This window comes from Antechinus flavipes, chromosome 3 (assembly GCF_016432865.1).
Source record: "Antechinus flavipes isolate AdamAnt ecotype Samford, QLD, Australia chromosome 3, AdamAnt_v2, whole genome shotgun sequence".
Taxonomy (NCBI): Eukaryota; Metazoa; Chordata; class Mammalia; order Dasyuromorphia; family Dasyuridae; genus Antechinus; species Antechinus flavipes.
The window spans coordinates 414,095,101-414,111,614 of record NC_067400.1 but is presented as its reverse complement, the minus strand read 5'-3'; positions in this window follow the sequence as shown (position 1 = coordinate 414,111,614).

The window sequence follows — 16,514 nt, the reverse complement described above, 5'->3', positions numbered from 1 at the left end:
AAATGGAAAAGAATAAAAGGGCTATGGAACATGCAATAATAGCATATGCTTAATTTTTCAGGTGATGTTTGTATGCAAGAAATATCACATTATGTAGATCATGAATTCTTTTAATTTATTGGGTAGAGCCAACATTTCCAATGGTCTCAAAGCATTTTCATAAAGCTTTTCCTTTACTCTTTATATGAAAATAAGAACTGAGTAAAATTTGGATTCAAGGACACTAAAGATCTAGCTTACCTTCAAAGAAAGGAATCCAAGTATAAATTTCCCTGTATCATCTTCAGGATAAGTTATCAGTTAGATACCTTGAGATTTCCCATTATCCTTTCAACCGTATATTGGAATCTCCTTGATATTCTGTCTTATGGTTTTTATTTTCTAAGTTGTTAATATTTTGTGCAGAGTAGCACCATGATGAGAAAACAATTTTCTTAGGTAGTTTTTGGAGAAACTCATGTAGTAACTTATCTAACTTCTAAGTCACAAGATTGGAAATTTGGGAATAATTCAGTTAGGTTATGTTGTTGTTTGTCCTTCATTCTCAAAGAGGGCAATAACATCAGTGAGGTGATGCCATGCCATGCAAGTGAATTGGATTTAAGTGAGAGAGAGAGAGCTGTGTGAGGTCATCTACCTCACTTTCCCCTCCAGAGCCATCTGGATCCAGTGACCAGATATAGATCAGGATGACTGGAGATGGCCTTGGATGCAATACTTTTGCCTTTTTAAGCTAAAGTGTTCAACAGGTCTCAGTTTGACTGAGGCTGCACCCATTCAGTGATATAGCCCTCTTCTGGCTGACTGAGTAGTTCCACTTTAATTCTTTTGGGGTAAAAAATAAACTTCACTTATAGGTCATCAACTAATGAATACAATTAACATCAGAAATCCTAATTATTTCATCCTGCCATGCAGTTAATTCAACTAACAATGAGTTTGCTGACCTTGATCTAAAACAAAGGAACATGTTTTTTTTATTTATTTTTAATTAGTAAGCATGTATTGTTTTGTTGAGACAGGGAGGTAGAATGGTTAGAAGGGCTTGAAAACAATTTCCACCTCTGAGAATTTCTAGGTCTGTGATCCAAGATAAGTCACTTAATCTCTGTGTGCCTCAAGAAGCCCCCTAGGATACAGGTTCTTAATCTTTTTTGTGTGAATAACACTTTTCACAATCTGGAGAAGCCCATTTACCCCTTCTCAAAATGTTTTAAAATGCATAAAGTAAATAACAAAATAAAAGAATACATATTATAAAAGAAATCAATTATATTAAAATCATTGTCAAAACATATATATGTATAAACATCTATATAGATGCATATACATCCATATATTATATGCAAGTAAATATACACACACTTAGACACACACACATATGCACATATATGCCAAGTTCATGGATACCAGGTTAAGAACCCTAGGACTTACACAGTAAACCAGAAATGGTCTGCAATCTGTTGATGGAAGGAGTTTCCATATGGAATTTTAACTGCATTTAAGAAATCACAGTTTATATGTTTATTCACATATGAGAGCTTTAAATTTTTCTTTAGAAGGCTTTGAAAACAGGATGGATATTTTCTGTGTATGTAGCAACATAGCAGGAATAATTTTGGCAGGGGAATGAATTGTTTGGGCTGAAGAATTTCTTTCCCAACTTGTCTTTACATTTAAATATTTCTATGATTTCCACTTTGAAAAGTTTACATATATATATATATATGTATATATATGTGTGTGTGTGTGTGTGTGTGTGTGTGTAAATGTGTATACCTATATGTGTATTACTAGATTATATTCTCTCCCCTCCAACACTTTTATATTTCATATGTCTATTGATTGTGCAGTACTTACATGGGGCTCCTTTGTTCTTTACATCTTTATTGATGCGAGACAGTGCCAGAAACTACTTTTTAACAGTTATTCAATTCTTGATGCCCTTCATGTATCAGATTTAGGATTTCATTTCTTAGAACTACTGAGCCGATTATACAATTAATTGCTTCTTATTAATAAACCATTAGATTCACTTGGCCAACCAAGAACAGCTGAAAAAAAGCATGCTTCCTCCTCCTCCCCTCTTATGAAGAACTCTTTTGATGTTCAGGCTGCTCTCCTGTGTAATGGGAGACTTGCTAGGGTGTCTGGAGTGCTCTTGGTTTAAAGTGACAGAAAATGTTATCCCTTGATGATGAACAGGTTTCTATAGCCATTAAATGACTTTCATCCCTTCACTCAGCTCAGGGGTTCCAAGAAGGCCAGTACAACTTTATTCAGGGTAATTACATTTTACCAGAAACTTCACTTTGGTGATGGAGTCAGACATAAATCTGTAAGAAACAAAGGAAAAGTTGAAGAAAGAACATTGTAGGGGTGTGAGGGTGTCTGCTTTAATAGAAAACTAGTGGAACCAAACATTTGATACAATTCATGATCATAAAAGGTCTCTAGAGTTTGTAAACCTCACCTTTAGCAAATGTGTTTATCACTCTCCTTGAATCACTCATACTTACTAACCAGATAATTTCTTTCAGTCTTTCCATTTATAAACACATAGTGATAGTTTAAGTATCCAGATAACATCTACTTACATATATGTATACACATATACACACAATTAGTTGTGTATCTGGTCTAATTGTTCTAGAAATATAATTCCAAATCTGGAGATTGAGGATGTAATAGCACAATCTATTATGTGAGATACTTGTGTGTATATACATATATGCACACACAGATATACATAATATATATATTCATGTATGTATATGCATCTATGTGTTTTTGTTTGTATCTCTGTGTGTATGTAAGATATATTTATATCTAGAGACAGAGGCAGAGATAGGTATTACCAGGAAAATTTGGGCTTAAGTTCTGTTACATACAGACTGTGATCTTGGACACAAGTCATATAATCTCTAAGAGTCCCATGTCATGTGCTAAAACTATTAACTGCCTAGCAACTTCTCAGTCTGCATTAGTAAAAATGGTTCCCTGTACTATGGCAATAATAGATGCAGCTAGGTAATTCAGTGGATAGAACTCTGGAACTGGAGTCAGAAAGGCTCATCTTCATGAGTTCAAATCCATCCTCAGACACTTACTAGCTTTGTGACCCATGACAAGTCACCTAACCCCATTTGCCTCAGTTTCCTCATCTGTAAAATGAATGGAAGCAAGAAATGACAAAACACTCCAGCATCTTTTTCAAGAAAATCCCAAATGGGGGTCATGAAGAGTCAGACATGGCTGAAAATCTGAACAATATATATATATATACACACACACACACATACATATATATGTCTCTTAGAAATTTCAGCAACATACATGGTATCCAAGGTCATATTATATATAACATATTAAATAATTATGAATGACACATAACATACAATAACACACATACACACACAAATATATATAAATTGTAAGATTAAACTGATTTGTGTGGGAATCAAGCTCATGAATTTGGAAAATGTGAGTCTTAAGAAAAAGAATTAAAGAAGAAAGGGACACTGTTAGTAAAAATTGGTGGGAAGGTTGACAGCTGAGGTAAGTGACATCTCCAATTATTTGGATGCAGGAGAGGATGAAGGAAAATGAGAGAAATCAAATTGAATTCAAAGAAGATATATGCACATTTACATATTCTATAGACATTTAAAGATATACACAGACAGAGCTATAGCAGAGGACTAGCCTGTTTGTAGCCTCCATCTGTCCCCCATTAAATTAGATTGCTCATTCCAGGTTATTACCAACACCTCTGCACTGCATTAACATCCCCATCACTGTCGGCAAAACTCTTTTCTTGATTCCCTCACGATAGAAAATTTGAGTCACATTGACTCCTCTCTCATCCTTCTTCATCCTCTCCTATCCTGAGACAATGCAGATGCCATTTCTCTCCCCTGTCAATAGTCTCTTCAGTGTCTGAATTCTCTCGTGAACATTTTTCTTTTCTTCTCAAAGCTCACTCATGTCTTCTAGGAGATTTTTCTAATCTCATCTGTTGGAATCATTTTAATCATTCCAATAATTATCTTCATAGTTTGTTCTTCCTACTTCTCCCAAATTTAGAGACTTTCACTTAGGTATCTTGTTATGCTTTCACAAAAGTTTTACTCCAAAGCCTCATTGGGACAAAAGTGACTGGATCCTTAAGGCTAAACTAGCAGAATACAGTCTATTAAGTAGAAACAAGCTGGAAATGTTTGGAGCATCCCTTACCAATACTTATTAGCCATGTGATCATGGGAAAGTAATTTAACTGCTCTAAGCTTTTGTTTCTTCTTTTGATACTCAACAGAAATGGTTTTTCAAACCCCAAAATGCTCTAAAATGTCAGTAATTTCTCCTCTTCCTTCTCCTCCTTCTCTTCTTTCTCCTCTTTCTCTTCCTACTCTCATTTATCTTAGTACTCTTATTACTATTATTGATAATTTGTGTCCAGTAATATCTCATATGTCTTTGAATCAAAGACCAGACTAATTCAATTGATAGAGGCTTTTCACCAAAATGTTGGCCATCAGGCAATCAACTTTGTTGGCTCTAACAGTTGATTAACATCTAGCTATTGATTATTAGTAGATTGTATCTAGCTGGAGTGTAGACTATATGTTAAAGATAATATAAATGTCAAACAAAGAAGTTTATGCTTTATCCTAGAGACCAGAAGGAGCTATTAGAACTTAAAATTATTCCAAACTTAATAAACAATAAGTGGAATGAGCATTCATATCCACATAGTAGAACTGAAAGAAGATTGCACAAGAAACTAAAAGTCCCTATTCTGTACAGCTTGCTTTTCTTTTTAAATATATTATAAAATCTGATTTTTCCCCCTCATGTTCTTTTTGTTTTCTTTTTCCCCATTAAAAAAGCTGCCTTAACCTCCCCTACTCTTCTCTACTCTTAAAAAAAGGAAAGAAAAACAAAGTCCTTGTAATAAGTAGACAAAGTCAAGCAAAATAAATTCACATTGCTGATGTCTAAAACTATTGGAATTTCTTGAGTAGAGAAGTGATGTGGTCAGATGTGCATCATTCACATGAGGGGACATAATAAGGTACTTTCAAATAGGAAGGTCAATAAGTACCTCATGAATGTTCTTTTTATTACATTTTATTCATTTTTATTAAAGTTTTTATTTTAAAAATATATACATGGATAATTTTCAACATTCATTCTTGCAAAACCTTGTGTTCTAATTTTTCCCTCCCTTCTTCCCTATATGGCAAGTTAATTAATATGTTGAACATGTGCAATTCTTCTATACACATTTCCACAAATATCATGCTGTACAAGAAAAATCGGATCAAAAAGGAAAAAAATGAGAAAAAAAACAAAATTCAAGCAAAGCACAACAAAAAGAGTGAAAATATTATGTTGAGGTCCATGTTCAGTTCCCACTGTCCTTTCTCTGGGTGCAGATGGCTTTCTTCATCACAAGATCATTGGAACTGGCCTGAATCATGTCATTGTTGAAAAGAGCCACGTCCATCAGAATTGGTCATCAAATAATCTTGTTGTTGCCATGTACAATGATCTCCTATTCTGCTCATTTCACTTAGCATCGGTTCATCTAAATCTCTTTAGGCCTCTCTGAAATCATCCTGCTGATTGTTTCTTAAAGAACAATAATATTCCATAACATTCATATATCATAACTGATATATTCCCAACTGATGGACATCCACTCAGTTTCCAGTTTCTTTTCATTACAAAAAGGATTGCCACAAACATTTTTGCACATGTGGGTCCCTTTCTCTCTTTATGATCTCTTTGGGATACAAACCCAGTAGAAACACCTCATGCAGTATTCTTAATCCAAAAGTACCCCACTATGTTTATGATAGTTACTGTGAACTCTATGTGAAGGACTGTTAGATGAAGGAACATTTGACTTATATTAATTAATAAAATAGTTGGCAGAAGGGAAGATTTTGGGGGAAGATAGAAGAACAAATCCTTTCTTGATTGTATAGTGGGACAATCCCTTTTGTGATCAGTTTCAGAAGCACTGCAGGGACCTCCTTTTTTTTTTTTTTTTTGTTTAGCATCTCATCTAGGGTATGTTTGATATCTGGTTACTATGTATAGTTCTTTAATATTGTTTAAACATTTTAAGCTTTTCCTTATAAAAAGGATAACATTAACAAGTAATTAGTTTGCAAAAAACCAACTATTTGAATCTTGAACAGAAATGTTTAATGCACTTTTAAGCCATAACTTATCAATGTATACATATAATACATCTTGCAAAAAGTTCTTTTGAATTTCAAAAGATTTTTTTTTGCATAATAGACTCATAGATTTAAAAGTGGAAGAGATCTGAAAGGTCATTAAATACAGCCCTTTCAATTTACAAGTAAGGAAACTGTGGTCCATAGAGATGAGGTGACTTAATTGTTATTCAGTTACTTCAGTCATGTTTCAATCATGTCTGATTCTTCATTACCTTTAGGGTTTTCTTGCCAAAGATACTGAAGTGGTTTGCTATAACTTCTCCAGCTCATTTTACAGATGAGAAAATGAGACAAATAAGGTTAAATAACTTGTTTGTTGCCGCACAACTATTAAGTGTCTGAGGCTAGATTTGAACACAGGTATTCCTGACTCCAGGCGCAAAGTTCTATTTAGTTCACCACCTAATTGCACCTTAGGATGACCTTACTAAAGTCAAAAGACATGTTCATGTTTTTTTGAATCCAAATCTTTCTTACTCAGTTTATTTCTATATCTTCTAAAATATGCTGCATAAAGATTAGGATAGGAAAATAAAATCTTTTATTTTTTTCCTTTATAATAACCCTTTATTTATTGAATGCAGTGATCATATTTCTGTTATATCTTATATCCATGCTAAAATTTCCAGCTCATTCAGCCAATCCTCAGTTCCTTTACTATATTGTCTTCTCTACTTTGGACATTCTAGTTTATCAATTTCCTACCTAAAATGTGGTACATAGAATCAAATATAATCTCTAGATGTGGTTTGGCCAGACTAGAATATTGAAGTCCTAAAACTCCTTATTACTTACTATTTTTCTGAAGGCAGACTTAGACCACATTACATCTTTCCACTTCCAAATGATTCTACTGATTAATCTTGAGTTCACAGTACACTAAAACCCTCAGATCTTTTTTTTTTCAGAAAAATTGCTGGGTGTTCATATTAGGAAATAAAATCTTCCACAGATTACACTAGTATTAATTGTAATGCACTTTTGATCTATCTCAGGATATCTGAAGCCATCTTAAAGATTTGCCTGCTGATGAATTTGAAACTGAATGTAGTAGAGTCAAATAAAAATAGCTATTCAATACAGGGTTCATGTTGGAATTTCTCTGGTCTGAGGAGCTTTCAAAAGGGGTAAGTTGTACCCTTGGTTATAGCCAGGAAGAACATTATTTATTGGATTTAAAAAAAAAACTTTTCAACTCAGTGATCTATAAGACCACTGAGTTCTTAACCCTAGTGACCCTGAGAAATTGGCTAGGTTTCCTAGGTTTCATGCATTCCTTCCTGTTTTCAATCTAGGGATCCTCAAAACAAGTTTATTGCATGAACTTCGATGCCAAAGATCTGGTTGGAAATTAAATGTTTGGGAAATGTGGTGGCTCCAACAGATGTTTGCCTTGCTGTATTTGACTTCTTATAATGCTTCTGGTCTTGTAATAATAACAAACTACATTTCTATGGTGCATTAAGGTTTCCAAAGCATGTTCTTCACAAAAAATCACATGAGCTAGGTAATGTGAGAGTAATTTAATTAAATTAATTTCAACAAGCATTTATTGAAGTATTAGTCATTGGAAAGTCAAAGGCAAAAATGAACCAGTTTCCCCTCAAAGAGATTATACTCTACTGAAAAAAGGATAACGTCTCTATTTGACAGTAACAGTAATGAATATTAATACTTACAGGTTATAACTAAGGAAACAGAATTTATGGGCAGTTAAGTAACTTGCCTAGAGTCACACAGTTGGTAAGGGTAGAAGCCAGAACCTGAATACCATTCATTCCCTATGCTTATATTTCTCACAAAATACTATGATACTCAGATTTAGCCAAAACTTAAAGAACAAAGAGATATAGAATCTCAGAACTACAATTAAAAGGGGGTAATAGTGGTAGAATTCCACAGTATCTTAATCCCCCAAACTAGTAAAGATTATTTCAATACCCCAGTTTTTGCCAGATTAGGAGCCAGTTATTAATTATCAACTAGGCTAAAAGGTTTCCTCTCTTGAAGATTTTGGGGAGGGAAGTATCAAGAAAGATAATTCTGATGTCTCTCTCTGAAATTCAATATGCTTGACTTAAAATTGTAATTATATATAATTATCTCAATAAAAATTCCTCTACTTTTTATCTTTTCCTTTACTATGATGATAATGGAGGTAGTTACATAGAAGTGGTATCTTGAGCAGTATAATAAAATATGGCACATTTTCCAAAAGCTATTAGAACTGGGAGCATTTTGAGAGCTATGTAGGCTACTTGGAGAGACTGTATTGACTTATTATTATAGCAGTAGTGGCAATGGAACAAAGATAACCCTATATGCTTATACATTGTTTCCAATTTAAAAGTAATGAGACCAATCCTACCAAAATTCATTTTGATTTCTCAGCATGATTTCCACTAGGTCTATTTTCTAGGGTGTTCTGCTTCCCTTTGCCCATATCCACTAATAAGACTACATTCCAGCCAGGAGTCTGGCCTCCTTACATCTATTAATGACAAATGGCAACACAAAACTATCCTCTAGAATCTGCATAGTTACCAGGATTATTAGGGAACTCATTTGTTGTTTTGTCACTTCAGTCAGTGACTAAAAGGAAATTTATGTAGCTCCAGCTATTTCAAATACAACTAGTAGTAGCTTGAATTTATTTTGGCAAATTTTTAGTGTATATGAGTGCCAAAAAAATAAAAGTCTCTGGAAAAAAAGTTTCTTTAAAACGTAACTTTAATTACCAACAATTTAACTCAAACCACAATAGATGGTTATTTCTATATTACTTTAACTTCATACATTTGGATAAATTGCAAAATCCAAAAAAAAGACATTTGTGTGCCCTAAGCAAGAACAATCAAAAATTACACCCTTCTAGAGAGGTACAAAATGATATTCAGTATAGGCTTTGAACCTTTACTATAACACATGTGATGACTAATTACATAATAAATATACATATACCATTGAAAGCAATTATTCTGCATTCAAATATGAAATATAAAAATATTTTAAATGTTTCTCTTGGTTCTTCATGCTGCTTCCAAGGGGACTGGCTGCCCACCTTATATAACTCTAGTCCTAGCTTTGTTTATAATTAGACATGAATTGGTTATTATGAATATTTTGAATTCTAGAGAAGGGGCTTTCTCAGCCCCTTTTTCTTTTTGTTCTTGTTTGGAGGCAATCAGAGTTAAGTTACTTGCACAACTAAAAAGTGTCTGAGGCTGAATTTCAACAGAGGTCTTCTGACTCCAAGGTTGGTGCTTTATTCACTGTGCCATCTATCTACCTCCTTAGCCCCTTTTCCTTCATGTTAAAGAAATAGGAGAAATCAGAGAACATAATTGATTAACATTCTGCCTTGATTTTGGAATGAAGAGGATAAGCAGAACTGGAAAGTTCTTTTTGTTCAAACTAATAATAATAGAACTAGCTGACATTTATATAGCTCTTCAAAGGTTGCAATATATAATCCTCTTATAAGGTTGCTCTCATAATCCTGGGTGACCAGTACTATTATTAGTCCCATTTCACAGATGGGGAGACCAAGACTAAGACAAGCTAAGTTACTTGCCCAGTTAGTGAGTGTTTGTTGTGGAATTTGAATTTAGGTCTTTTTGATTTCAGCTTTAGCACTTTATCATTATACCACCTAGCATAGAATGCCGTTCTAGTAAAGGGGGGTTTATAGATAGTCAGGAGTCAGATAAAAAGTTTGCCCAAGATTGAATTATTTTTCTTGCCAGTTCCTCTTCTTCTCACTTCCTTTTAAAGAAAGATGTGTACCTGGATTCTGTTTGGAACTCTCTGGTTTTTCTCCCCTTCCTTTCAGAATCTCAACCTTGGACTGAATATTAGAAGTCATTTCATCTGACCTATACTAAACCAGAGGACCCTTGTCAATATATTTGAGTGGTCATCCAGACTTTCTCAACCATTCTTAATTCCAGTGCATCCAGACCGGTAAAGTGTATCAAGATCATGCCACATGGAATGATCTGAAGGAAATAGGCACTTTTAGAAAAGATTTAGGGAGGCTGTGATTTCTGTTTTCTACTATGTTAATGTTTGTCATATAGAAGAGGAATTAGATTTGTACACTTGGACACAGAGAACAGAACTAGGAACAATGGGTGCCAAGATATAAAAAGACCAATTTAGGCTAGATAACATGGAAGGCTGCCTAACAATTAAATCTTTCCAACAGTAGAACAGGCTGCCTTGGGAGGAAATATGTTCTCATTCATTGGAGGTTTTAAATCAATCAACATTTATTAAACACCTACTGTGTACTAAGTATTGTGTTAAGTTCTAGGAATACAGAAAGAGGTAAGAGACAGTCTCTGCCCTCAAAAAACTTACAATTAGATGACAGAGATAACATATAAACAAATATATACAAAACAAACTATATAGAGGATAAATAAGAGACAAAGACAAAGAAAGAGACAGAGACAGAGACACAGAGACAGAGAGAAAGACAAAGAGAAAGAAAGAAATACACAGAGAGAAAAGAAATGGAGAGACAGAGACATACACAGACAGAGAAAGAGACAGGGACAGACAGGGTGGGAGGTGAGGGAGATTGGCCACAGCAAGGAGGTAATAGGATCTTTGGAAGTGGTGATCAAGGAACTGATCTAAGGAAGGCTGTGATCACTCAGGACCAAAGGTTAATGACAGACTAAGAAGTATCTTTGTGCAGACAGTTCAGCTGTTCTCAGTACAGCGAAGAGTCCTGCTCTCCCTATTCTAGTGTCAGTTCTTCATCCATTCAAATTCTATGTCATTTTCTAATTTTCCATAGCCGTAAGACCTTTTCCTACCCCTTTCAAAGTAATCACTGGCTGAAACATCCATCTTTCCACCTCTACCACCCTGCTGGAACCGTCTCTTTTTGCACCACTATCACAGTTTCCATACTAATTCAGCCTCTCGTCACTTTTTCCCTGAAATATTGCAATAGCCTCCTAATTGATCTCCCTGACTCTACTGTCTCACCTGGCCTCCATCCTGCTGACACATTAATTTTCCTAAATCGCAGCTCTGGTCATGTGATATGGTAGTACAATAGAAAGAATATTGGATTTGAGTTAGAGAATCTGGATTCCAATAAGTTTCCTTTACTTTCTGTCTCTATGAAATTAGACAAGCCACTTTCTAGACTTCAGTTACATAATCTTTAAGAGTTCTACTAGAAAATCTCTAGGATTGCTGAGTTGCTTTGAGCAGGCCTCCATTTTATCTTGCTAAAGAAACCCAGACTCCTTAGCTTGGCAACCCTCCCTACCTTTAAACACCAACTTTTCAAAACTTCTTATCATTGCCTTCATACTCTGTTCCAGCAACATTGCTTTTTTTCTGAATGTAGCAGCCATTTGTCCCAGCTTTATGATTTTATTCCTGTTGTTCCCTCCATTCACTATAATATTTCCCTAAAAGTCCCCTCTCTATCTTCTAAGGGTCACTTTAAATGTGATGTCCTTCATGAAAACTTCCTTGTTCTTCATATTTGAGGTATGAAATCTCTCTCCTCTGAACTTGGTATTTTGCGTCTCTTTCATTACATTTGCTGCACATTTTTCATTCTTTTTTTGCTGAGGCAATTGGGGTTAAGTGACTTGCTCAGGGTCACGCAGCCAGGAAGTCTTAAGTGTCTGAGACCAAATTTGAACTCAGGTCCTCTTGACTCCAGGGCTGGTGCTCTATCCACTGTGCCGCCTTGTTGCTGCACACACATTTTTCTTTATCAAAGTATTGTAGTTATTCCTTTACATCCTCTCTTCTCTCCTGGACTGTAAGGTGCACGAGAATAGAGACCAAATCGCATTCATGTTTTTATTCTTTTCAGCATTTTCCTGCCTTACACATAATACTTTGTTGCTGTGATCAGATCATCCCAATCTCATCTGACTTTGTGATCTCTTTTGAGATTTTCTTGGCAAAGATACTAGAGGGACTTGACATTTCCTTTTCCAGCCTAAGTAACTTGTCCAGGGTCATACACATACACACACAATTTATATAATATACATATGTATGTGTATATGTGTATATGTGTGTATATATATGTGTGTGTGTGTGATAAATTAGAGGTAATCACATAGTAAAGACACTAAGTTTAAGAGAGATCAAGAAAAGATTCTATTATGAGGTGGGATTTACTTCTGTGTTATAAAAAATGATGAGCTTGATGATCTTAGAAAAACATGAATAGATGTGAATGAAATAATTAAAAGTGAAGTGAGCAGAACTAAAAGAACATTGCATATAGAAACAGTAATTTTGTTTTAAGAACAATTTTTAGCAAATAGATCATTTTGACTATTATCAACACCCAAATTAATTACAAAGGACATATGAAAGAAGATGCTATCTGCATCCAGAGAAAGAACTAATAAATGAAAATATGTAAAAAATAATGTTGCATGTTTATATATTAGATGCATGTATATATACATATAGGTGTGTATATATATACACACACATATATATATACCATATTTGTCCTTAGGGTAGCCATCTCTAAGTTAGAGAAGGGAATGAAAGTAAACATAGAAAAGAACTTTATTATAAATGTATATGATGTGATATTTATCATATATTTACTTGACTGTGTAACTATTTTATATTTATAAGGAATAGCAAATATATTTATTAGGAATAACAAAATTCATTTGCTATTTCATGTACATTCATCTTTTTAAAAGTTCTACTATATTATGAAAATTCCTGTTTTATTTCATAAATTAAAAATAAAATAAATATTTTTAAAAGTTGGAATTTTAGTTGAGAAATCAAGGAAGAAGGAGGCAAGAAGGGAGATAGTTTTAGATGTGGAAGACAGCAAGTGAAAATACAATCAAGAGATGAGGTGCTTTGGGCAAGCAACAGCAAGGAGGCTGGCATCTTTGGATCACAGAGTACTTAAATAGGAGGAAGATGAAAGAACTCTGGAAAGGTGGAAAGGGACCAGCTTATGAAGGACTTTAAAAGCCAAACTGAGGATTTTATATCTCATCCAGGATATAATGTGGACCCAGTGGGATTTATTGAATAGGAGGGAGACATGTTCAAACCTGAACTTGAGCAAGATCACTTTGATAACTGAGTGAGGGAAGGATTGCAATAGGGAGAAATTTGATACAAGCCAGAAGATTTTTAAGATGGTCCAAATGTGAAGTGATGAGGGCCTGATAGCAGTGTCAGAGGAGAGAAGGCACTTTAAAAGGGATGTTGTAAAGATTAGAATTAACAGGACTTACCACTAGACTTGATATTGAAGGTATGAAAAAGTCTGGAGATGAGAGTGACATTAAGGTTATGAGCCTAGGTAACTGGGAGGAAAAAAGTACCTTCAATATTATTCTTGAAGTTAGTTTGAGGGGAGAAGAGAAAGCTCTTGGTACATGACCTCAATTTTTTTTTCAATGAAATATGAGGCAAGACTCTCCACTGAGAGAGTAGGAGGAGGATGAATCACAAAAGACTTGAAAAAGGATGAAAAATATTGGGAAAGCTTTTGTAGCAAGTGTAGTGAGTAGGAGGGTGATTCAATGAAGAAGGTATAAAATGATTTTCTTGCCATAGTGAGGACCCAATTGAAATAAAGTAACATAGATTGTAGTACACTTACTCTACACAGCTTCATGATTTTCCCCAGGAAAGGCACGAGTGAAGGCATAGAATGGTGGGAATAATCCAACCCTAGGGCTTTCTAGGGCAAGATTATTGATAGGATCAGGCAACAAACAACTTGAGAGAAAATACTGGTTCAAAATTGGTTCACAGAGAGGGCAAGGTGAGGAATGGAGGGATATGATCACTGAAGTTTTCAAAACCTGGAAAAGAGCAGATGTTAGAAGTAACTGTGAGGTATTGCCAAGATGAAGAACTAGATAGAGAATTGTAAGGCAGAGAGAAAGGGGGAACAGCAACATATTATGATGAGATAAAGGAATTTCAGAATTTATGAACATGGAAATGGAACTTTTGTGGGTGCTGTGGAGACCAAGGGTATAATTAATCTTTGTGTGGCTAAATTGTGCTGGGCTGAGTAGGTCATAGGAAATTGGCAAGTTAAGGTACTAGGAAATAAAGATGTTTGAGGGAGAATTAATATTTATATTTAAGTTCCTTAGAATAAGCGCAGGAGTTAGGTAGAAGAGAAAGACTGAAAGTCAGGCGCTGAAATCAGGAAGGAAAAAAGGAGAGTATTCTGGAAGCAGGTAAATAACAGTTACCAGAATCTTAAATGGGTGATAAATATGGAATGAATGAATCTCAAAAAAGAGGTTACAGAGTGGTAGTGGTAGAGGGTGGGGAAATAGCAATGGGGAGAAGAGGCAGGGTTTGAGTGGAAGGATAGCCAGTGATGGTAAAGAGCCAAATCTCAGGGAGTGCAAGAAAATGGTAGGAATAAGAAAGAAAAAGATTTAAGATCAAAGCAAAGTTGTTACCTATGTAATATTTATGTCAGAGAACATAATGAGTAGATTTTAAGTGAGATATTAGTGATGATGGGGATGTGATTGAGGGAGATAAGAATTAGGGAGAGGATGGTTGGGGATCTAAATTTCGCAGTGGGAAGTGAATAGGATTTGGAATCAGAGAAGTGTGGTTGGAATATGAGCTCCATTACTTATAATTTTAGGCAAATTCATTTCTCTGGGTTTTAATTTTCTCATTTCTAAAATGAGAGGTTTGAGTTTTGATCTCTAAGGTTCCTTCCAAATTCAAATATGTTCACGTTTTAATCTTGACTTTTTAATGACTTCTTAAATCATGGGCTCATAGTTTTAAGATTGGAAGGGACTTGCACTATCATCTAGTTTAACTTTTTAATTTTACATATGGGTAAACAGGTTCAGTGAACTTATTTAAATTGTAGATTTTCTCCAAATCCCAATTCTACACTTATAATATGATGATCATTTCACTAACCTGCATCTCAGAAATGTTGTAAAGAATAAGTAACCAGTGTTGTATTGAGAAATGTCAAAAACTAAGGAATAACATAATTTCATAAATTTGTCTATAACAAGTGAGTGAGAGAACTTATTTTTCAAACTGTATTTCCTATATTCTTTTGGGCCCTAGGGTTTTGCCACAATTTTTCTTTTTTTCTGTTCTTAGAGACCTCATTTGAAGACTACTTATTATAAGCCCTGCCTGCTTTTCATTTACAGTGTCGTTTCTCCCCTCAACTCCATTCCCTCTCTCTCCCCTTTCACAATCTCCCCTATTCCTTTTAGATTTCTATGCCCAGGAAAGTCAAGGAATAACAGCACCAGCTAGAGACACTTAATGGAAATAACATTAACAAAGAGCAAATTCCCTTGCAAATCCCTGCCAAGTTCCTGAGTCCTGACCTGTATGACCTGGCTATTCTAATACCAGCTATTCCTGAGCAGAAGCCAACAATTGTGTGGCACGAGCCTAGGCCTCCTGGTTGTTTTGAGAACATGGTCAATCACCCACTAGAGACGGACTGATACCACCCAGTTTGCAGTCTGCCAGGGGCTGGTACTGATTTCAGGAAATTTCTTTTTTATTGTTTGAATTTTTTCCATAGGCTTTGACAAGCTCTGATTTCTTCTGGCCATACCCAGAGTTCAATTAGTCTTCAGTGACAATTATTAAAAAAGGAAGAATAAAAAAAGAATCATTGTTCAGCTGTGATTTCTTTTTAAAATTTTTTTCAATAATAGCCTTTTGTTTTCAAAATATATGCAGAAATAATTTTCAACATCCATTCTTGCAAAACCTTGTGTTCAATTTTTTTCTCCCTTCCTTTTCCCAATCCCGTTCCCTAGGTAGAAAATAATCCAATATGTTAAGAATGTATAATTTTTCTATACGTCATTTACACATTTATCATGCTGCACAAGAAAAATCAGATCAAAAAAGAGGAAAAATGAGAAAGAAAACAAAAAGCAAGCAAATAACAAAAAAGGTAAAAATGCTGTGTTGTGATCCACATTCAGTCTCTGCCCCCTCTCCCCCCTTTCTGGATGGAGATGGCTCCACAATTCTATGGGAACTGGACTTAATCATATCATTGTTGAAAAGAGTCACATCCATCAAAATTGATCATTGATGATAATCTTGTTTCAGCTGTGATTTCTGACTGGATTTCCTAATTGACTTCTCATAATGAAGTCAAATCAACAAGTATTTATTAAGTGATTACTATGTAACAACCAGACATCTTACTAATCACTAGCAAGCAATCACTTGCCCTCAAAGAGCTAATAGTCT